We start from the raw sequence: 24,884 nt of genomic DNA on the forward strand, positions 1-24,884 counted from the left end.
AAGTTGTTTTAGCTTTTTTTAAGAAAGAATAAGATGTCAATAAACAAAAGCAAGTACAGTAAAGGAGAAAACAGGAATATTTTATTTGATCATACTCCACACCCTTATAAGAACGTTATTTAACATTCTTAGAACCTAATGAGAACGTTAATACAACGTTCCACAAACTGGACATTTCAACGTTCCTAGAACATTCAAAAACGTTTCTAGAACTTAATGGGAACGTTAGGGAAACGTTCTTATAACCTAAAATTGTTAGCTGGGACAATTTATACACACACTGTATAGTTTTTTTCTTATTTAATGATTATAGAAATAGTGCTTTGAATGACTGAATCATTTTCCAAAGCAATTGATTCAATCGACTTATTAATAAAGATTACTATACTGCCAGAGACTGAACTCATGTTTACATGATGAACTGATTGCTCACACGACGTTAATAGTGTTAGATAAAGCAATGCAATGTAACATTTAAGAATAATATTTAAATCTGAGTTGCCTGTACAACTTTAAAGATTTCTATAGTTTTAAACACTAAACGCCTAAAGCACAAACCTTTTTTCAGTCAATTCCAAAACATGCAGGAGCGCGGCGCAGCCTTATGACGTCACACCAAAATAAAAGTCCCGTTTACACGCAACAGGCTACAATCACAGAAGTGCACAGAAATAATAAAGCAGATGACAGATGTCAGAGTTTAATGTATTGGTGAAATTCATATTTAAATACATGTTGTTCAATGATGTGCTGAAAATATTAGAAGCCTTGTAAAGACTGTTAGACTTTGTCAAAAAGTTAGAACTGTTTTGTTTAGGGAAACATTACTTTTATTTTGGTATCCAGGTGTGACGTCATAAGACCGCATCTGTTGTGATTCGGCTGGAGAAAGGTTTGTGGAAATGTAACTGCATTGCTATAGCATTTATCAGCGTTGTCTGAGTAAAGTAACATAATGAAACACGAGTAACAGAAGGAGCGTCTCATTTCGCTCTTTATCGTGAATCAGTTCAAACATGAATTCAGTCTCTGGCGAACGACGAGAGAACCGGAGCTTTCTCCGAGTCAATTGAATTAAAATATTCGCAACAAATGATTCAGTGATTCGAAGCGCTGGATTTCTACGAATCATTAAGTTACTAAACTGCCGAATGTATCAAGGGTCTGTTTAAAAACATTCTTTTAACAAGTTGTTGTGTTATTCAGGTGATTTAAGTCCATTAACTCTCTCAGATCATGACTCAACTGTTGAACTAGAGCTGATAGAGATTTTGTGTGGATTTGTTCATTATTCTCCTCTTAAACAGGAAAGAGTGTTCAAATGAGATCCACTCTATTATAAAGATGGCGTGTATTAAAGAGGAGACTGAAGATATAAAGAAGGTGTTTATTAAAGAAGAGAGTGAAGACATGAAGATGGCGTTTATTAAAGTGGAGAGTGAAGACATGAAGATTGAAGAAACATTGAGAGTGAAACATGAAGAAACTGAGGAACAAACAGGTTGGTTTAATTCTCAAAGCTGAACTCAGTCATCTGATCCTTTATTAAAGAATAATAAAGTAGCCTAAACAAAACAATTATTTTATGATTCAAACTCATTATATGCTGTCAATGTTAACGCATGCGATCATTAAGGGCTCGACATTAAGTCTTGTCATGTGTGTCATTTAATTGTCTGATAAATGTTAGATTTTTTGGTGTGTGTTAATATTCTCACCAGTGTTCGATCAGCTTTGCCATATTTATGATATTTAGTTTTATTTTATTTTTTTAATTTTACCTTTTATAAATAAAAAAATATATAATTTTATTAATAGGATACTTCAGCTTTCATATTATATTCTTAAATAACTTATTTTATTGGTCGGATGAAATATGCTAATTTTTTTAAATGTGGGGTTTTCATGAGCTGTACGCCAAAATCATCAGTATTAAAACAATAAAAGACCTGAAATATTTCAGTTGGTGTGCAATGAATCTAAAATATATGAATGTTTAATTTTTATCACTACATTATGGAAAATAATGAACTTTATCACAATATGCTAATTTTTTGAGAAAGACCTGTATGTGCGCGGTCTGGATCGCTGATCTCACACTGTATTCATGAACATACATTTCAGTACATTTGTGTTTTTTCCACTATCAGGAAGGATAATGTTTGATTGGTCATTTTCGTTAGTGATGTCCAGTTCACAAACAAATCACTTTTTTTTTTTTTGCCGGTACTTTTTTAGACTGAATTGTTCCAAATAATTTGCATCTATAGTAAGCACTAATTCACAAATGTAGTTAGTCACTTTTGACGTGTCTGACTCTTATCTCTGACTCGAATCAAACTAACATCCCGGAGTCAATCATTTACTCCACTGACTTAAACTAATGGTAAAAGAGAACTGATGATGAGCAGCAGGGCCGCTGATATACTGAGCATGTGTGTAGCGGCGTGAGCAACGTTGATGCATTTAGTAATTGTACGTTTTTTGCCGTCAAAACCATAGACTGTAAAAAAAAATATGAACGTAGTGTCCGTGACGTCACCCATAGGATTCTGATAAGCCGTTCTGAAGCTTAAAGGACAACTCCGGTGAGAAATGACCCTAGGGGTAATTAACAGATGGTTACCGAGTAGATCGTTCTCTGGGATGCGTTTTCATGAAAATCGAACGTAAAGAGTTTTATCTCTAAAAACAGATTAGCTTATAACGCTAGTCTATGGGGCACCGGGTAGACACAGGGTGGTAAGATTAAACCGCTAGTTAATACCACTAACAAGGCTCAAAATAGCCTCACACTAACACGGTAGCATAATGAGGGTCCCTACATGCAAACCGAAGCATTGAGAACTTTGTAAGAGTACAAACAGTTTAATAAGAATATAATTTTTAAACATAGTGCCTTACGCGTTCACGGACAGGCGCCATCTCGAAAAACAGTCTCGATGAATCAATCTACGAGCGCTGTTCTAAGTGAGCTGGTCGATAGGAATTAAGTTTGTGAAATGTAATAACATGGACATTTTTAGTTTTATTTATTTATTTTTTTCTGTCGCGTTCAGTGTTTTCTTCCGGAAACAACGGACCATTTGAGATTCCAAGTCACAGTTCATCACTTAGCACAGCGCTCGTAGCTCAACGAGTCGAGACTGTTTTCCAAGATGAAGCCTGTCCGTGAACGCGTAATGTACTGTGTTTATTAAGTGTCTTATTATTAAACTGTTTGTACTCTTACAAAGTTCTCAATGCTTCGGTTTGCATGTAGGGACCCTCATTATGCTGCCGTGTTAGTGTGAGGCGATTTTTAGCCTTGTTAGTGGTATTAACTAGCGATTTAATTTCACTACCCGGTGCCCTATAGACTAGTGTTATAAGCTAATCTGTTTTTAAAGATAAAACTCTTTACATTCGATTTCCATGAAAACGCATCCCAGAGAACGATCTACTCTGTAACCATCTGTTAATTACACCCTAGGGTAATTTCTCACCGGAGTTGTCCTTTAAAGTAGGGGCGAGCTGGGTGTCGCCATCTTGCAAGCGACTCATTGCGTGTCACTCCCGGATAACAACAGAAAATGGGCAAAAAGGCGGGATGTGGGCAGAGCTTAGTTGACATAATTACTATAGATGGCGGATTAATTGCTATCCACCTGTCACGCAAAGTAACCACCTCCTTAATTATGCAGGACTTTAAGGCTTTATATAACGTAAACGAATGAGTATACATTTTTTTACCCCCCTCACAGTTGTCATGAAGGTCAAAATTAGTTGTATAGGCCAAAACCACAATGTGTACCAGGCTGTAAAACATGTTTTTTTCTGCTGTATAGTTGGGAATTTTAACATGAGGCTCAATGAGATTCTGCTCCTTCTGGAGCCTGTCCCTAGTGGCCAGTTGAGGAATTGCAGTTTACATTACTTCCGTATTGGCTTCAAGAGAGATCGCGAGAGGTTGCCGCTTGATTTAGCAAGGGGTTTTTGCATCTCCGTGTGGTTCTGTTCGGTATTGCAGCTTGACTCGTCTACATTTAAATTGACATTTTACATAAAATGTCTAAAATGAAAACAATTTTGTTGTCGTTGCTCTGTACACATAATATATACTGTGAATTCTGTTACTTTTGTTTGTAATTCGTTTTAATTGGTGCTTAGGTGTTATACATTTATTATGTAATAGAATTATATGGACTCCTTCAGGGTTGCCAACTTTTAAGTTCAGGTTGGAGTGAAACTTTTGTGTGTGCTTATATAAGTATCATTATTCATTAAAACATTAGGATGCAAGTTATTAACATTTTAAAATTTCACATTTAAAGAAATCTAGTGTTTCATCATATCTAAATATTTATTAAAATGCAACACTGCAATACTTTTTTGAGAAACTAGATTAGATACATTTATATATTTTTTTTAAAGAGCCATGAGGCGCCTACTGGATAATGGCATTACAAATGAACATTATTATTGTTTAGCCACAAAATGACTATAATGTGTTTCTTTGAATTGGAATTCGATAGCCTGGATGCCAGCCGAACATCTAATTTTAAAAGAGGAACAGAGGACCGCGATCAAGGCATTTGTCGATGGGAAAGATGTCTTTAACATCTGTAGCTCTGATTGGTTGTAGGTCTATCCAATTGAGGTCTTTCCTGTGTCGGTTGAAATACGCCCTCATAATCACAGCCCAATGAAGCAGTAACAGACTCATATTCTGACTAGAATTGAGTATGATCATGTCAGGCTAGAAATTATCAATTTTAACCATAATTACTACTCTAATTGTAATATAAATAACACGAATATTAGAAGAAAAATATTTTAAGTGGTCATTTATTGACAATAATTATTGCACAAATAGTATTTAGTACCAAAATATCTCAAAATATTCAAAAAATATTATTGAACTAAAATATAGAACATTTTATTTAATTGGAAAATAGTTACGGTGTATGGTCACATTTGACCATCAATGAGTTTGACCAATTAGTAAGGAATACCTGAGGGCTAAATACAAGAATAACATTAATGTGAACAATGTCGCATCTCTATCACTCTCCATAATAAAACGATCCTGTAAATATGGCTGATTAATAATCAATGCACACTATGCTGTACTGTTTACCAAAACTAGCTGCAAACATCTGTATAGTGAAGCTGTTGTGTATCCGCTTAAGCCATTCAAATGCATTGACACAGTGCTAGAAGAATTGAGCGCTCCATGAGCCACGAGCCCGCGCGCCGCCGGAAGAGAGCCTCAACACCTCTGGCTTTAACATGATGCCACATTACCGCCAAAACGCTTCTTAGCTTTGTTTAATATCAAAAGCAGGTTTGGCAGTTTGGCGTGAGATTAAGTTGGGCAGAGTGAAAGCTTGTTTCCAATAGGGGTTGAACGACTTTCATTTTTTTAAAGTCGACATTTATGTGATGAAAGTCGACGTCGACTAGTCGCTGATGATGTCATTAATTAAAAATAAAAGAAACCTGAACCTTGAGCTGAGACTCGAACTCGGGTCTTCTTGTGCACAGCACAGCTGATATGTCATATGACACAGCTCTGCCCATAAGGTTATTGATCCTACATGACCGCTTTTGTATCAGTTCTTTTGTCTTATGGTTGTTATATTTCTAACAGATTTCTGCTCGTTCTGAATAAGATACAGATAAAGTAGCACAATAAAGATTACATGTATATGAAGGCATTAGTGAGTGATTGTGTGTGAATTAATTCTACCTGGCAGCGTCTCTACTATACTAATAGTGAAGCTGTGAGTTTTAGTTATCAAGAAATATATGGTAGAACTAGGGCTGGGCGATATGGCCAAAATTTCATATCCCAATATAGCTCATTTGATATCCCGATAACGATATACATAACGATATAGCAATTTTTCTGTTAATTCAGTTTATGAATAGTCTATACAAAATTGCAATGTGGAAATGCATTTTGAAATGATATACAAAACAAATAAAGGTAGTATGGACTACATTTTTATTTTATTTAGAACCTTTTTTTAAAGCAAGACTGTTGGTAAAGTTAAAACCTGCCTAGAGATGTTAACCATTAGGGGTGTCAACAATAATCGATTCGGCGATGCATCGCGATGCGGGGCATGAACGATTCAGCATCGATGCGGCAAAGGGCCATAATCGATTATGTCACTGTTTATTTTCTGGCGGACGATAAAGTTGTGAAGTTTCAAATACTTCCGGTTCCGGGAGAATAACAACAACAACAAGCAAGATGGCTGAGGCGGAGGGAGATGACCGCGATAGACGGGTTATTAAAAACGCGCTAACGACCCGAGGTGTGTAGGATTGCACGTATATTTTTTTTTTGCACAATAATCAATGAATCTATAATGACGAAAAACGCCGCAATTCACCTTTATTCCACAAGGTGGCAATGTCTGATAAGCAATTATGAAGTGACGTTTCACTCATAGTTACCTCTGACAGAAAACGAAACAATAATCTGCAAAACTTGAAATGGCTCAGTGATTTACCGCAGAAAGCAAGTACTAAACACAATCATATGTTAGTGTCACTGTCTCTTGATGATGGATGTGGTCAAGAAGCTGTCAGTGATCAAAATATTGATTTTGAAGACGTTGAAAATGAGTTTGGAGAATATGCTGGGGATCGCGAATATGAGTCAGATGCTGAATATACTGGTAAACGAGCTCTGACGAGATCATATGATGATGGTATTAAACATCTGCTCAAACTGAATCCTTCCAAGCTCCAAAAGGTAACGAAATAGGTTTTATTTTATTCTTCTGTAGCTGCTACTCTAAAATCAGGAGTTTTATATATTATCACGACAGGTAGAGGTCTATCCATGTTAAATATAGATCTGGGTCGCTAACGACCTGAATATGTAAGAATGTTTGGTGAAACAGTCATGCATTTAAGGGCTAATTGCATTTTATTTAATTACATTTTATTTTATTTAATAACTTTTATGTCAAAGATACAGGAGACACATAGCAGCCAATACAATCTGTTATTTAATATCTGCTTGTATTGCCTCATGACTGATGAAAAATTTGCTTTGTGTGCAGTAGAATTTTGATGCATCACAATGCATCGTAGAATCGAATCGTTACCTGGTGAATCGTAATCGAATCGAATCGTGAAGGAAGTGCCAATGCACACCCCTATTAACCATGACCGTTTGACCGATGGTTGACCGTATCAACGTTAACCGATCAAAGTTGTCGGTTAAAAAAAAAGTGATCTCTAAATTAGGCTATTATAGACAGTGGACTAAACGCTACTACAGTTAGCCGTCTCATTCAAAAATCTTTTTGTGTGAAGTGAACATATCCCTCGCACTCAATTTTTCATAACTCGCCTGTTTGTACTTAATAAACCAATAAAAACATTTGGCGCGAGGTCACAGCGTTTGGGTTTGCGCGCTCACAAGGTTTGCAAAAAGTAAACACTCAAAGTTAGAGCCAGGGCAGACGACAGTATGAAGCGTGCATTTCGCTTAAGATGGGCTTACATTTGGAAATATATTACATCTACGTTTCAGTTGTAACACATAAGGTATTGATCGTCTTTCTTTATTATTGTTAGCACTACCTCGAACTAAAGCGGCATCTCTTCGGAGCTGTCATTTTCTTAAATGAGCCGCGGCAATGTTTCAAATGAGCTTCTAACGCTGGACAAATGCCTTTATTTTTAACGCAATCACCTTGTACCCAAACCATTTCGAAACTAAGGAGCCATTGTCCTCAGATTACAAACAAGCTCCTCGGTGGCGCGTTTGCGGGACTCGTGTTTCGCGCTGTGGGGGATTTTAAAAAAGTGACGTGAGTGGAAGGGAGGTGGCAGCGCTAGGACAGTGCGTGTGTGTGTGTGTGTGTGAGAGAGAGGGAGCGCGGCTCGTGGCTGTTATTTCAAATAGCGCAGCATATTTTAAACTAATCGGTTAACCGGTTTCAACCGGCTAATGAGGCTCGGTGGTCGGTCAAGAAAATGTTTAGTTTTCGCCATTCCCTGCTACACCTGCCATTAAAATATTTCATTATATGGCTATATGGTGTGCCACGCGTAAAAGCCCGTTGCAGCGTCCGTGTCTGAAGTTTGTTTTGAGCACTTATGCCACCACTCTGGCAGAATTACTCTGAGAATTACCCTGGTCTGAACCGCGTCTACTACCGTCTTCCTCCATGTTTGTTTATGTATTACAGCGTGCATGGGCATGCCGTGGCGTGAGGTGCATCTTGGCGTAAAATTCTGCCGTAAACGCCTTATCGTGGCGTAAGCGATAGAGCCTTATATAAAACGATAGACATTTTCTATCGTCCAGACGATATATTTCGTCATATCGCCCAGCCCTAGGTAGAATGTTTCAGTTTCTAAGCAATTTTTTTGATAAATCACAGAACAGTGTTGATAATACATTTCTGCGCTACTGAATGGTTTTGTGAGGCGCGTGATGTGCGATCGGCTATGTGTGTGTGTTGCATTGCAGCACACAGTTAAGCGCGATGATTAACTTACGTGTACAATAAGCTTGCATTCTCCCGATCAATTTTGACCATCCAGATGGTAATCAAACATGTCCTGTGGAGAGCTCATGGAGTATGCATTTATTTGTCATTTTTAACTGTTCAAAACAGAGCCTGCGTGTCAGGAATTGTTTATCCTGTTGCGCCCTCTATAGGCCAGCGACTAGTCGACATCAAGCTTAAAGCGTCGTGACAGAGCATTAAAGGGATCCCCTGGTGTTGAGACTTGTATGGCTTAATATAACATAAATGATGTCTCTCACTGAAATATGTAGTAGAAAACCCATGAAAGATCTACGTTATTTAAAAAAATCGATTTTATATTTGGACCATGGGCGGCGCCATTTTGTTTGCGTTCTAGGTTGATGACGTAGAATGGTTGCACTCCTCAATCAGCTGGCGTTACCCGTAGCTATTTTTACCACAACGCAACTCGAAAATTGTTTCAGAGTTAAACAAAACCAATGAATTGCTTTGTAATTGTATTTAAAACACACTCAAACATACATGTGCACACAAACTCTCTCTCACAGACTCACACACACCCCAACAGATCGGCGCGAACACACACGCACTGCGTGCGCGCATACATAACCCTCAATCACTATTCTCTGTGTTGATATCATAGACTGTTGATATGCAGTAGATTAACTGTAATGCCTAATGTAGTCTTCTGGCAAATATAGCTGGGTGATGACGGCGAAATGACTGGTCATACGTTAGCACTCGCATGCATTGAACACAGTTTACAAAGAGAGACCATTTTGCCAGTTTATCGCTGTTGTAGTGTAGGCCTATCACTGAAGAGCCAGCACGTGTATCCATCGACAGAAACATACATAAAAGCATTATTTTCAAGTTACAACCCATATTAAAGATGCGTCATCATCAGATGTGAGATGAACCGCGGTGCAAGTGCGTACCGGCACCTTTTACACGGCACCCCCGCTCACGTCAGACGGCCACCCAGGTTGGGAAACGCTGGTGTATATAACATACCGTTTTGTTGTCTGTTTTAAATCCGTTTTTGAAGTGTCCCGCTCTGCTGCATGCAAGTCGCTATAGCAACGGATGGAAGCTCACCTCGGTTGCGCGAGCACTTGTTTGCACCAGTCTATGGTTTGCTCACGCTTGCTTGCAATCTTTCGAATTTATTTTGTAGTAAGTAACAAAAATCCTTTGGGAAAACATATCGGAGTAAAAGTATACATTTTATGTAGGAAATGTAGTGGAGTAAAAGTTTACAGAAAAAAAGTACAGATTCTTCCCATAAATATTACTGATTATGTGAAGGGCTTGCAGCGGCGTTGAAAATCCAGCGGTGGCGCTGCGCCGCTATGAATACATTGTAGGGGAAACACTGTTTATTTATTTATTTATTTTAAAGGCCTCATTGAATACTTCTGCAAATGTACGTTTATTATTAGTGAACCCATACTTATTCAATAATCCATAATACAGCATGAAGACTAGACATGTCTACGGTCAGATGTTTTTCAAAGAACTTGTTCGTATGAATAAGTGGTAATGTGAAAGCTGTCATGCGGACCTGGAAGTGCACCAGTATCACACCATACCTGGAGGAGGTTGTAACAGGAATATAGTGTGGCCCCTTTAAGAAATCTGCGTTCCTTTTGAAATGCCGGTGTTTTGTGTGTGTGTGTGCGCCGAACTTTGCCGCGATTCACACGAACAGTGTGAGAAACACGGACTTGGGAGCAAAATATAAATATAGTTTGCTGACGTATGCCGCCACTTAGCAGGAGACTGCGTTGATTGGTCAAAGTTGCGAGTCGCACTGAATTCACGGTAGGGATGTAACGATTACCGGTTTCACGATAAGCCACGATAAAATGTCCTGACGGTTAGTAATATAGTTTAAAATTAAATTATCAATAAAACTGTCAGTGATTATCTTGATTTTGAAAACTCGCGGTAAATCCTGTCCAGTCTTGTGCAGGCGCGCGTAGCACGTGACGCAACGCTGTTTTCTGAATGAGAAGAAATGACAGAAGGCAGTGACAGTACCGGGAGATTTTCCAGCCTTCTAAAAGTAAAAAATCTGAGGTGTGGCCACATTTTGGCTTTTACAAAAGTCCTAAAGGGGAAAATGAATCAAAGAGGCTCTGGTCACCGTGTCTGCAGCAGAACATGCCAGAAGAAAGTCGCTGTAATAGGGGAAACACTTCAAATCTGCGAAGATTTACGAACACAAGGTGGACTTTGACCTCAATACCAACCTACGTCTGGGAAATAATAACGTGAAGCTTGAGCCAAAGACGAACGAACACTTTCAGACACGACTAGGGTGACATTTAAGGAAAAATAATCAGGGCTTGACTTAACATCCCCCGTTTCTTTGTGTATTGCAGGCTGTGGCGTGTAACACAGTCACTTGCGTCGCTGTTGCTATAGTCACCTACTTATTATAGGCTTCTCCAAAGCCATCTATTATAATCGCGTTGCGCATTATAACCTATCGCACGTTTTTCTATTGCGTTTATGAATGCATTGTCTAATAATTAGATGCGTTCAGATTAGCAGAGTTTTGTTCAGAGCGCGCACTCACTGAAATCTGCACTCAAAGCAGAGATGAGCGTGCGATGTACGCAGGAGATTCATTCAGCATACGGTTCAATGTTTTTGTTCTATTTCAGCAGCGAAAATAGTTTAAAACAAACATTGCAGAACCATAGCGCATCTGATATGACTGGCATAAAGTTGGCTTGACGTTCAAGATAATTTAGGGACCGTCTCTAAAGTTACATACCGGTACATTGGTTATGCGCGTTTGTATAAAACTGACTGAAGTGTTCATAGGTGTCGTGTATAATGCATAGATTGCACACCTTTTTGATTTTTGATATTTAATAAAATAAACTGTCAAATCATATTAAAATATGGATATGATTTAATTTCCTGGGATACTGTTTTGGCTCAAAATATGCTAGATTTAAATGTGTCATAGCTGATAGGACACTGATGAGAATATTGCTTGAACATATTTATAGAGATATTGTTAGAGATTCTATTTACACCAAATTATTATTTATGCATTTGGTGCTATTGATGACGGCCAATATAAGGAAGGAAATCCCATAGAATACAATGTTGCTTTTAAAAAGTGCACAGAACTGCTTGATTTATTTGTTGTTTGTTAATTTTCAAATATAAAACTTGTTGACATGTTTTCAGTGTGTGCATTCTTTTTGAACACTTTATCTAATTTGAACAAAACCGTGATAATATTGATAACCATGATAATTTAGGTCACTATAACCGTGATGTTGAAGTTGCGTTTATAGTTGCGATCGCAACATCGCAAAATCCTGGAGGGACTGGTTAATAATGTTATTCCATTGTGAAATGTTGTGCATGTTTAAAGAGCAAAAACAATTGCCAAAACCGCAATTGCAATATTTATTTTTTAAAAATCGCAATATGATTATTCTGTTCATATTGCACAGCCCTAGTTTTCAAGTCTGATATCTATGGCCATTCTGCACCATTTTCTTCACTGAATTTCTCAGCGCTGTGTAGAAATGGTGTCTTGTAATTGAGATCTGGCTTGATCAACAATCCGCACTGCACAGCTCAAATGAGTAGTATAGTTTAATTTTGCTTCTATTTGCCATTTCTCAAATGTAACAGAAATGGCAGCTCTTATTAGATGGCAAATGCAACCTCTACACAATTGCGAAAAGTCAGCAAGGGAATAGTGTCTATTTTCTATTACTACATGAATAGTTTTCTTTTCAATTCATTTAATTCATTCAAGGATATTCAGCTTTATAACAGATCTGGTTCTCTTCTTATTGATGAACAGGAATTTTAGTTTGCGATTTTTAAAGCTGCAAATTCCTCCAATGTCATCAATCTCCTAACAAACTGATGATCTTATCCAGATGTGATAAATAAGGGAGACTTAACAAATGTGCATTGGGGGATCCCTAGGACCAAATTTGAAAACGACTAGTCTATTGAGTATAAGATCTGTGGATGGGACAGGCCACTCTTGTCCTGGAGGGCCTTTATTCTGCAGAATTTACCTCCATCCTTGATCAAATATGCCTGCAAAATTTAACCCAACCCCAAAATTTAACCCTAAGGCTTCCGGACTGCTTGAAAATTACAGGCAGGTGACTTTGATTATGAACCTTAACTTTGCAAGACAGTGGCCCGCCAGGACCAAAGCTGCCAACCCCCGATACATGGGATAGAATATGGTATATAACATACATGTTGTTGGTTTTGATACTTTAAATGTCTAAATTTTTTGGTCTGTTTTTACCATAGATCTGATTGCAGTGAAGGAGGAGAGTCATCATGACCTTATTGAAAGAGAAGATGATGATTTCATGACTGGAGAAAGATCGACACAGGCTTTAAAGACTCACTCACAAAAAAGTAATTTCATCTGCCAACAGTGTGGAAAGAGTTTCAGACATAAAGTAAACCTTACAGTCCACATGAGAATTCACACGGGAGAGAAGCCTTACACCTGCCAACAGTGTGGAAAGAGTTTCAGAAATAGAGGAGATCTTAAAGTCCACATAAGAGTTCACACTGGAGAGAAGCCTTACATCTGCCAACAGTGTGGAACAAGTTTCAGAAATAAAGGAAACCTTAACGAACACATGAGAGTTCACACTGGCGAGAAGCCATACACCTGCCAACAGTGTGGAAAGAATTTCAGGCGTAAAGGAGATCTTAAAGTCCACATAAGAGTTCACACGGGAGAGAAGCCTTACACCTGCCAACAGTGTGGAAAGAGTTTCAATCAACAAGGAAGCCTTAAAGTCCACATGAGAATTCACACTGGAGAGAGTCTTTTCACCTGCCAACAGTGTGGAAAGAGTTTCAGGCGTAAAGGAGATCTTAAAGTCCACATGAGAGTTCACACTGGAGAGAAGCCGTTCACCTGCCAACAGTGTGGAAAGAGTTGCAGAAATAAAGGAAACCTTAAAGTTCACATTAAAAGTCATACTGGAGAGAAGCCTTACACCTGCCAACAGTGTGGACAGAGTTTCAGGCATCAAGGAGATCTTAAAGTCCACAAAAGAGTTCACACGGGAGAGAAGCCTTACACCTGCCAACAGTGTGAAAAGAGTTTCAATCAACAAGGAAGCCTTATAGTCCACATGAGAATTCACACTGCAGAGAAGCATTTTCACCTGCCAACAGTGTGGAAAGAGTTGCAGAAATAAAGGAAACCTTAAAGTTCACATGAGAAGTCATACTGGAGAGAAGCCATTTGCCTGCCAACAGTGTGGAAAGAGTTTCAGATGTAAAGAAAGCCTTGACAGTCACATGAGACTTCACACTGGAGAGAGCCCTTTCATCTGAACAAAGCCTTAGGGCACACCTCAATATTCATGCTGGAGAAAATCCATTGACATGTGATCAGTGTGGAAAGGGTTTCAGACATAAATTGACACTTAATCACCACATTAGAATTCACACTGGAGAGAAGCCATTCACATGTGACCAGTATGGAAAGAGTTTCTGATTTAAAGATAACCAAGTGCCACATGAGGATTCACTGGAGAGAGCACCTGTAGACTTGGAAATTAAACCTTAGTCTTCAAACTGTTTTAGTGTTCACCAGTGTGGACTTATGAGAACACCAGAGAGAAGTTCCCATGTCTTCAGTGTGAGAAGAGTTTCCCATATCAAAGAGACCTGAAACACCATTTGAAAACTATACTTATTCTGGAAAGAAATGTGTGACCAGGTTTAAATAAGCAGCAATTTCAAAAATCAACTGATTTGTCTTTTGTCATCACTTATAGATACTCCTGAAAAGTCATGCAGATCTGAGGCTCTGCCATTTCAAATGGCACGAGAAAATATGTGTCTGTGTGAAATTAGGGCTATATTCATATTGCAGCTGAATCTGGCGTCTGTTCTTCGTACCTCTCTTAATACATCTGAGATGATTTCACATATCTTCCAATCGTGATAACTGATCTCTGGCTAATTTGGTTCTTCAAAGGAATTTGCGGATTGGATCAAAATATCTGGATTAAGTTATCTAAGATTACTGTGAACTGTGTTCACTGGGCAGATGCATCGATACTCGAAACCACAATCAGTAAAGCAGCGATTGGCAGGCAGCAAAACAGGAACGTAGTGACATCATATAAACTTGACAATTTACACAAATAACCCCCACAAGTTTCTGGACCTTAAAAGGAAACAGCCAAACGCAATGAAATTTGCACTGTTTTAAAAAAAGCAATCATTCACGATTTTATAGTATTTGTACACCCTTTGCATTTTTATTTAATGTTATAAAGTTGTAATTAGCAATAACAATTTAAAGCAGATTTGTTACGTGACCATATTAAAGTTTCTTAAGGGTCAAGACAAAATTACCTGCAGCTGTTGGCTGCATCAAGCCATCCCATAATATCTGTCATCACTGAAATTAATTAATGGCGTAACTGGACAACATGTGTTAAAATTATAAAGTAATAAATCCATCACAAATAAATCTCTCAATTAAGTGACTGTGTCTATAGTATTATACACAACATTATCATATTATTTTCAAATACATTTTTATATTATTATTATTTAATTATATTATTATTATTATTGCTTTATCTGCGTTGGACCCCAAGACTCTGGCTATCATGCTTTATTCTTCCTCCGTTTTCACTCTTAAGTTCATATAGAGCTTTTTCTGTGACATTCCCAGCAAAGGATATCCTGGATGCCAGCCGAATTTGGGGGGGTTCTTCGGGAAAAAAATGGTGTTTGTGGGGTAAAATGTGTTATTTCGTTACTTCGTTCCCTGTTATTTTCACAAGGTTGCCTGCTAAAATTCGCTCTCATGGGTCTATATATCACATAATAGTTGCTTCAACCCACGGACATAGAAAACAACCCGTGGAACAAAATGCGGACTTGGCAACACAGTGCAGTTAAGCTCTGTTGACATTTGTAATCTAATGTAATGCGTCCCTTAGTTGCTCTGATTGGTTGTAGGTCTATCCAATTGATGTCTTTCCTGGTTCGGTTGAAACACACCCCATAATCACAGCCCAATGGGGCAGTCCACTGCTTCCGCAGGTCCCCCAAGGTCTGGAATCGGTCCTTCTCCACAATCTTTCTCAGGGTCCGCTCACCTCTTCTCGTTGTGCAGCGTTTTTTGCCACACTTTTTCCTTCCCACAGAGGTGCCTTGATACAGCACTCTGAGAACAGCCTATTCGTTCAGAAATTTCTTTCTGTGTCTTACCCTCTCGCTTGAGGGTGTCAATAAAAAAAAATACAGAAAACAACTTGTCATAACAGCCTGTGCCATCCTCCATAACATCTGCCTTGAGGTTGGTGACATCATGGGCCCGGAGGATGAGCATGAGGATGATCAGGACGTAGCAGAGGATGAGGGGGAGCAGGATTTAGAGACGGTCAGTGGTGCTCCATGGAGAGACCAGCTGTCTGCAGCGGTGTCTGCCCTGGAGGAGGTACCTGCTGACCATGACTATTAGTAACAGGCAAGTAAGAGTTATAAAGCTACAATACCTAAGGGGAAAAAATGGTTTTGCATGTTTATAATATTTCATGGTTTGATTTGAGAATGCAAGTTCACTTATTTTATTCTTCCCTCTTTCTGAAAATAGTGACATGACAGCCGTTGATTGTGCCAGCCTTGCAAAGCGGTTGATTGACAATGCAGTGTACAGTGGAAATATGCACACAAACACTCTGGAGACCATCCCAGATGATGTCCCACTGGCAGAGACCTACCAGGGTCTCTATTGTGGAGCCCATCCCATCCAGCAGCACAATCAGGGTCTCCCTGCTCAGCTGAATGAGCAACCCGATCACACATAAATGCGTATAAATAGTACGAGTGTGCAATGTCGTGGAATGTATACGCCAAAACTCATTTTGGCGTGCATATGATACGCTGTTTTTCGCGTGCATATGATACGCACTTTATGGCGTATATATGACACGCGCTTGGGTAGGTTTAGGGTAGTGGGGCGTATATATGACACGCTCTTGGGTAGGCTTAGGATGGTGGGGTGGGGGGTTCGTATGTATAATACGCCATAAAATGCGTCTCATATGCACGCGAAAAACAGCGTGCCATAGACACGCCAAAATGAGTTTTGGCGTATACATTCCACGACATTGCACACTCGTACTATTTATACGCATTTTTGTGAGAATACCCTGGAATGAGAGAGTGCACTCCCCCCCCCCCCCCAATCTATTTTATGTATCATTATTAAGTTTTTCTGTTGTTGTCAATAGTTAAAAACAATAAAAATTTATGTACAAATGGAAATTTGCATGTCAAGTGTTTATAAATTACTCAAAAAAATAGTTTATTTCCAAATACCAGCTTATATATTAATAAATAAAAATAAAAAAACTGTACAGAAATTGCTGCACTTAATTTACAACAAACTTAAATTCCAAATATAAATAAATGTCACTTCAATTGCATTTATAAAATACAACTTGAACAGAAATAACTGAAAATAAATATATCCAAAAAGTACATAAATTATTTTTCAATCATTTTCTCGAGGAAAGAAAAGAGTCTGTCCATCCTCTCCCTGCTGTCTTGTGCCCTCCTTGCCACAGTTTCCCTTTGAAGCATCATGTCCTCCCTCATTAGCTCAATGAGCTCATCCTCCCGGCCCCTTTTTCGGGCTGGGGCTGGGGCTGCTGAACTTGACCCTGGTTGGTCATTAGGGATGGAGGCAATTAGGACAGGGGGGTTTGTTGGAAGGCCTCTGTCCCAATACCTCATCCATGAAGACAAACCACAGCCAAGTTGCAGCAGTGGATTTCCTGCTCACCCCCTCACCTGTCCCAGGACACTTGCAATCCTAAGGCAGAGTATAGACCATGTATGTTGTTAACAACAACAACAACAACCACATTTCAGCAAATGTGTCAACTGACTTGCTTACTTTGTTTTGTTTTGTTTTGGCCTGCAAGGGACTGACCTTCCCCAACAGGTCCATTTTCTCCAGAATTCTCCTAAAACAAGAGAAAAAGGAAAGACTTGTGAAAAAAAAATACCAAGACAGGGTGCAAATTGGTGGTGGCTGAGGAGATTCCCCCCTTCTATAAGTAAAGCGCTTTGGGTGTCTGAAAAGCGCTATATAAATGTAATGATTTATTAATTATTATTAATCTTACAATCATTAGTAAATTACACAGTTGTAAATTTCTGTAGAAAATACTCCACAAATTGTATGCCTGGATCCTCAAGTTTGCTAAAAACATTTGTAGACATATCTTCCATGACAGCACATAAAAAAAAAAAACAACAACAGAAAAGTGAAAGACTATTGTATTCTGTAGTTGTTGTCTCATTGTCAATGCCTTTCTGTGGGCTATATTTGTATAACAATATGCAGCTAAATTAAATATTACAAAAGGTTAATGCCTTACCGCCAAGTCACAAGGGCAGAGTTTTTGGCCCCAGTAAAAAGAGCATCATTTTCAGCCCTCAGTTTAATGAATTGAGCAGTCTGCTTCTTTGTCCCTGAAACAAAACAAAGTATTACAACAAGTTTAGCCTCAGACCACCTGACAAAAGAAGCTGCGCAGGTGTAACTTTTGTTTTTTTAGTAACAGTTTTTTTTTTTTTTAAACGCCCCTGGATTTTAACACTTGTTTCACCAGCTATTTGAATAACATTAAATTATGTATTGCAGTCTGTTTTTCAGGTAATTTTATCTATCACATTTCAGCCTTATTTTGGCTTCATTTCTTCTGCATTTGTGCTGCTGTTTTATTTACTTGAATATACATTTGTACTTAAAATTCAAGGCTAAAAAAATAAATACAATACATTTTTCTTTTTTTTGTCCTGTCTGTAGGGCTAGTTTAAACACCTCAAAATTATGAAATCAAGAGACAATTACAAGTTTTGGTTTGGGGAAAAATAACTTTAAATTGGGTGAGTGTTTTGCTTTAAGTAAACTAAAATAATATTCCAGCGGGTTAAGCAAAATAATGTAACCTTAAATACCAAGGCAGTCATTTTGACCGTTTTTAAATTTTGCAATAAAATACGTTTAAATTAAACCCATAGCCTAGCTAGTACCCTGACTTTTAGCCTACATTTTTGTTCTAATATTGATGTTTTATTAAAATTACAAAAGAGTTCTGAGTATTTGTAGATTTGTTTTCCCCGCCTGTGAAGATGCGCGTCACTGATGCCTATACCAACTTTGTTTAGATATGCTATTGACCTTTGAAGTGTCAGCAAGAAAAAGATTGTCAGGCGCAGAGGTTTTTGCCTTGCTTGAGAGCCTTGAAGATGCTGGTGTCTGCATAGGATTGTTTACGATTCGAGCAATCTAAACATTACCAATAACTCCAGAGCAGTAAAGTCCAAAAGTTACAAGTGCATTGAAAAAAGAAAGATTTAATAACTTCCATAATTCACAACATGTTTTTATCTAACGAAATATTATTCTTCAATCTTCATTTAGACTCAAAAACAACATTTTCACTGCAATGAAAAAACAACAACAACTTGCTCTCCCGCTTGCCACACACAAAGCAAGGCACGCACCTTTAGACGCGGTTTAGTGCATCATTTGTAGACATATCTGCGTTCGATTGGCCCTCGGTGCACCATTTATTCCATGTTGTTCGATTTTATCCTTCATTCGCCTGAGAAGCGAAGGGCGCATAAGGAGTCGCATTTTAATGACATTCCAAATTTGGGCAGCCTTCATCGTGCCAGGATGACGCAATCGGCCTTCAGAGGGTGCAGCGTTTGAATTGGGACAGCCTTCACAGCACTGCTGTGACGCAATCGGCCTTCAAATGCGGCCTTTGGAGGATGCAGCCCCTGAATTGGGACACAGCCTTTTTTTTAAAAGCATGTAAATGTTAAAGGAAGTGTATGTAAGATTGTGGCCAAAACTGGTACAGCAGGTGTATCCCCCCCCCCCCCCCCCCCCCGACTCGAGGTTGCCAGATTGGCTGCAGGAACCACCAGGAATATTTTTAGCTGCAGCTGTATGAACTAGAGCAGAGCTGGCAACCCGGATGCAGAAACACTACTGACTTCATGATTGTTTGATAGGTGGAGGGTGGCGCGTCAGGCCAAAACACAACATGTCAACATCGACATGAGTCGAGGGCTGCAACAACAACTTTTAAATGACAATATCCTGGCCGGACTACTGTTGTCAGTGATATAAGTATTCAAAATAAACACAATTTCTTAATGTCTAGTGACATACCAGGGCCATTTTTAGCCTGACAAGCCAGACCCACATCAAGATGTTTGGTCTGGAAACTCACCATATACAGGGCTCAATCCGAGGGGCGGGATAAACGGTTGTCTTTCAAACTCCCTCTGCACGCGATAGGATAGCGCTACCACCAACCAGAGCAACGAAGGTGAAACAGAGCTTGTTGATAGATTAAACATTCGCCGTATCCGGTCGGCAAAACTCCGAACACATCTTCCCTTTTTAAGAATGACTTCAGTTCCGTTCTTTGTTCTTTTCTCAGAGAAAAGCTTAACTCCAGGTCTTCCAGAGTTGCGGTCAAAGCTGATTCGAAAGACCGCCGTTCGCCAGCTTCTGTGTTTACTAGAAGCACGCAAACGCAACTCGGCCGTCGTCATTATGGCCCCGCCCACCGACTGTATACACGATGTGATTGGCCCGTCCAGATTGAGAGGAATACAGCTCAGAAGGGAATTGAGAGTTCCTAGACGACACTTGCGGGCAGATTAAATTTGCTGCCGCTAGGGTGCGTCTAGATTTCTAGGCTAGGCCATTTTATGATTAATTGAAATAAAAAATTAATTAAAAAATATTTTATGATTAATTGAAATAACTTACATACAGTCCCTTTAACCCTTCAAGAACAAGAAATGTTTGTAATGATTTTTCTTAAAAAAAATTCTAAAATCCAGAAGAAGATCAATGTACCTCATTAATGTTTTATATCAGTTGTCAACTTTTTGCTATTTCACATCAGGGCTCACTTTTATATCTTTTCACTTCATATTTCTCTCTTTTAATTATTTTGATTTAGTGAAAATTTAAAAAAAAATCTTTGATTTCAAATGTGATGGAAGTGCGTGAGGAGAGTGAAGAACTGAGTGAAGAGGAGTTATAAAAGACATTTATAAAAGACATTTAAAAGACATTTAAGGAGTTATAAAAAGACATTTATAAAGAAAACAAGAGCTAAGAAATCTTTCACCTGCTCTCAGTGTGGAAAGAGTTTTCCAAGGAAATGTAATATTGAACTTCACACGAGAATTCACACCAGAGAGAAGCCATACTCATGTGATCAGTGCGGGGAGAGCTTCACACAAAAACAAATCTCACGAAGCACATGAAAATCCACACTGGAGAAAAGCCGTTCACATGTGATCAATGTGGGACAAGCTTCGCACTAAAAACACATCTTAAGAAACACATAACATTCCACTCTGGAGAGAATCCATATGCGTGTGATCAGTGTTGGAAGAGTTTTCCATACAAACAAAGTCTTGAGGCTCACATGAAAGTCCATGGTAGACAGAAGCCGTTCACCTGCGATCAGTGCTGTAAGAGCTTTGCACAAAAAAATACACCTTAAGATTGACATGAGGATCCACACCAGAGGGAAGCCGCACGCATCCAGTAAATGTGGGAAGAGTTTCACGACTTCAGCACACCTTAATGTTCACATGAGGATTCACACTGGAGAAAAGCCATTCATGTGTGATCAGTGCGAAAAGAGATTCACCAACAATCTTGATGATCACTTGAGAGTTCACACTGGAGAAAGACCGCTCATGTGATCAGTGCAGGAAGAGCTTCATGAAATCGGATCAACTTAAAAGACATAAAAATATACACTGGAGAATAGCCATATGCATGTGATCGATGTGGGAACAGTTTCACACGTTCATCACACCTTAAGAGTCACATGAGGATCCACACCGGAGAGAAGCCGTTCAAGTGTTCACACTGTGACAAGAGATTCAGTGTGTCAGCACATCTGAAAACACACAAGAGGATTCAGACTGGAGAGAAACCTTACAAGTGTTCACACTGTGACAAGAGATTCAGTGTGTCAGCACATCTGAAAACACACAAGAGGATTCAGACTGGAGAGAAACCTTACAAGTGTTCACACTGTGACTAGAGATTTGATGTGTCAACAACTCTGGAAAGACATGAGAGGATTCACAGCAGTGAGAAGCCGCACAAGTGATCAGTGTGGAAAGAGTTTCACTCCTGAAGAAACACATGAGGATCCATGCAGTGGATTAAAACCACTAAGTTTTTAAATAGCCGTGATGAGTGACAGGACATGTTGTTGGTTGATTGCAGGGGTGGGCGATCTGACGATTTTATATCGTGATTGAGCTTGGAGTCTACAAACTCTTTTCAAGAGAATCATAGAGATTATGATCTTTTATTAGGGGTGTTATGATATATTGCAATATGAAAATGTGACTAATGATTTGGTATTATATTGAAAGCATACAGCAGAAGGAGAGAGAATCCAAACGCAGTTTATTTACAAGTGTCATCCAAGGTCATAGTCCATACCAGGCAAAGGCTCAAGCACATATAATCAGTCCAAATACAGCACATACACTAAGGAGGGCAGACAGGTACAGGAAATCCAAGGCTCAGGCAGGAATCAAACTTTAGAAAAACAAGAACTGCAGGGTAATAAACCAAGAAAACAAGACACCGGTGAAATAGGTTAACTAATAATAAACAGAGGATACTGGGAAATACAGTCCAAGAATAACAGTCTTTGGAAATGAGGTTGCCATCTGCTGTACATAAGGGTACCGCAGCTGACATGTTACAGTGACGATATATTGTTGATGGAAACAATATGATTCGCGATATATAGTTGTTTTATGCAGTAGGCCTATTTATAAGGTATAATTCCCCCAAACACAAATTAACAAATGTAGGCTACCACAAATGTGAACTCTGTCATCATGTAGCTACTCACCATCATGTCCTTTTTCGTTTAACTTCCAAACACAAATGAAGACATTCTTTATGAAACCTGAGGGATTTCTATTCCTCCATCTTTAAAGTCTGTTCCTCTCAATGCCAAAAAGGCATTGTAAAAACAACTAATCAAGTAGTCTTGTCACATGCCTGTCCTGTCTTGTGTGCACATGTGGGTTTTGTTATGTTGAGCATGTGCTCATGTATTGTCTGATCCATTCTTCTCCTGCACATGAGTCCTCGCACCATTTTCCTTTGTGCGTAACGTGACAACTTGGACTTGCTTAATACTTGCTCGTGTGTAACTTACTCCCACCTCTGTTGATTTTTGGATGTGACCTTTTTACTGAATTTACCCTCTCTAAGAGTCAAACAGTCTCTCCGGTGTCCCGTCAGAAATCCTGGAGTCTTTTCTGTGCCCTCTCTTGATGTCCATCACTGTTGTGTCACGTTTTCACGCCGTTTCCCAGGAGCTTTTACTCATCTTCCTAACTGAAACCGATGCGACGGTGAAATATTCTCTGATGCTGGCCGAGATCATTCCTCTCTTTTTTAAGTCCTCCGTTGCGCTGTTAAAAACAATGGGACGGTCTTCAAAAAATACCCAAAGTTTGGCTGGGGATGGTGTGTGGAAACAGAGACCCTTTTCTTTAAGTAATTTCCTGTCAGGAGTGTATGCCTTCCTCTTCTTTTGGGTCTCTGTGGGGTAATCCTGATCAAAGTACACACATCTCCCTTTCAGGTAAACTTCCCTTTTTCCATGCTGAACGGAGGACCATCTCTTTAATCCTATATTTGAGAAAGTAGATAACCACCAATTGGGGATTAGCACTTGGCGGTGACTTGGGGCCGAGCGCCCTGTGACAGGACTGTATCCCAATTTCAGCATCGGGGAAGGACATTTCTATATATATTGAGGATCCAAGTAAATCTCTATAAACAGCTTATGTTCAGATTACATAGTAGACATGTAGGTGCAGAAACTATCCCATTGTTCCTTCATGGTTTCATTCGTACATTGTAGTCTCCCCAACATCTTTTCACATGCAGCATTTTCAGTCATTCTTTCTTTCCACATTCTAAGTGTTGGGGCATGAGTCCTTCCAGAATTTCAAAATAAGTTGAGCACATTACTGCAGTTTTAAAATTATTCTGAAGACAAAAAAGATAGGGGTGGAACGATACAATCGTGTCACGATTCGATATGTATCTCGATACTGAAATTAAATTTTTTGTTGTGTATTATTATCAGGACCCACAAATATTCCCCGATTGCATTATTAAACATTATGTTCAACATTATGTATAGTCGTTGTATGATTGTATGTAATAAGATATTTAATGTAGTAATGTCACTGAAAAATGTTCTCCCTCACGCATTACTCAGGCTTTCAATGCAGGCAGCATTCTCTCCTCATGCTGGCTATGTACTGCCTCTCCTGCTATTAATGCAGTAGCCTATGTAAGAATGAACCATCTAAAATGCTTTAAATAATTATACTACTAAAATTAAATGTGATCTGGTCATTTAAATGAGGGTTGCGCTTTCACAAAGGAGTGCCGCTTTAAATGGTGTTTGCGTTTTGACTTTGGCGGAGTGTCGCTTTAAATAATGTTTGCGCTCTCACTTTGAGGAGCCGTTCCAGCAGCGCGTGCACTTCAGATGATCAATGCAATCGATCACAGTTCTAATCGCAAGCAAGTGTGTGAAAATGACTGCTCTCAAACTGTCACTGACTACGTTTACATGGACAGCAGTAATCTAATTATTGACCTTATTCTAAATAAGACAATATTCTGATTAAGGTGTTTACATGAGTTGCTTTTAGAGTACTCCGTTCATGTTCCCGTTTTACATGTGATAGAACATAGATCGATGCCACGCTATGTTCTCCAACATCCAATCATAGCGTGACTTTGGCAGGTGTGTTAATTTTACGGGCTCAGTAAACCCGCTGTAACTTCACCTGCGGGTGTCGCTCACTGTGCTGTTGGACAGTGTTACTTTACATTAAGAAGTATAATAAAACATGCGTTTTTATAATGTTTTATATCTACATTTACGTTGATTTATTTTTGTAATATTATGTATTGCCTCTTTCTGTTTTTTTTTTTTGAAGAGACACTGCCCCTCTTTCCTCCTTATTGACAGCCTACATTTAGAATAATAGCTTTGATTAATTATGAAAAAAGGTTTAAAAATCATGACTCTTTGGATTGTTTTACCTGCCGTCGAGCCACAGGCGTTTCACTGAATGACCCATCTGGTTTGCGATTACAGATACAAACTTATTGTATTTTACTTTTACAATGAGCATAATAATTACAACAAAAATAAAAATAGAGAGAGAGGACGCAGTGTTCACAATGAACTGTCAAGTAAAAAA

At 38.9% G+C, this 24,884-nt stretch overlaps 2 pseudogenes; one reads left to right on the forward strand and one right to left on the reverse strand.

Moving 5' to 3' along the window:
• The window catches only part of LOC137049331 (zinc finger protein 850-like), a 62,093-nt pseudogene extending 61,458 nt beyond the window's left edge, over positions 1 to 635 (reverse strand).
• A 579-nt stretch (positions 636 to 1,214) lies between these two features.
• Positions 1,215 to 14,659, forward strand: LOC137047551 (gastrula zinc finger protein XlCGF57.1-like; annotated as a pseudogene).
• The last annotated feature ends 10,225 nt before the right edge of the window (positions 14,660 to 24,884 follow it).

Source organism: Pseudorasbora parva, chromosome 2, assembly GCF_024679245.1.
Source record: "Pseudorasbora parva isolate DD20220531a chromosome 2, ASM2467924v1, whole genome shotgun sequence".
Taxonomy (NCBI): domain Eukaryota; kingdom Metazoa; phylum Chordata; class Actinopteri; order Cypriniformes; family Gobionidae; genus Pseudorasbora; species Pseudorasbora parva.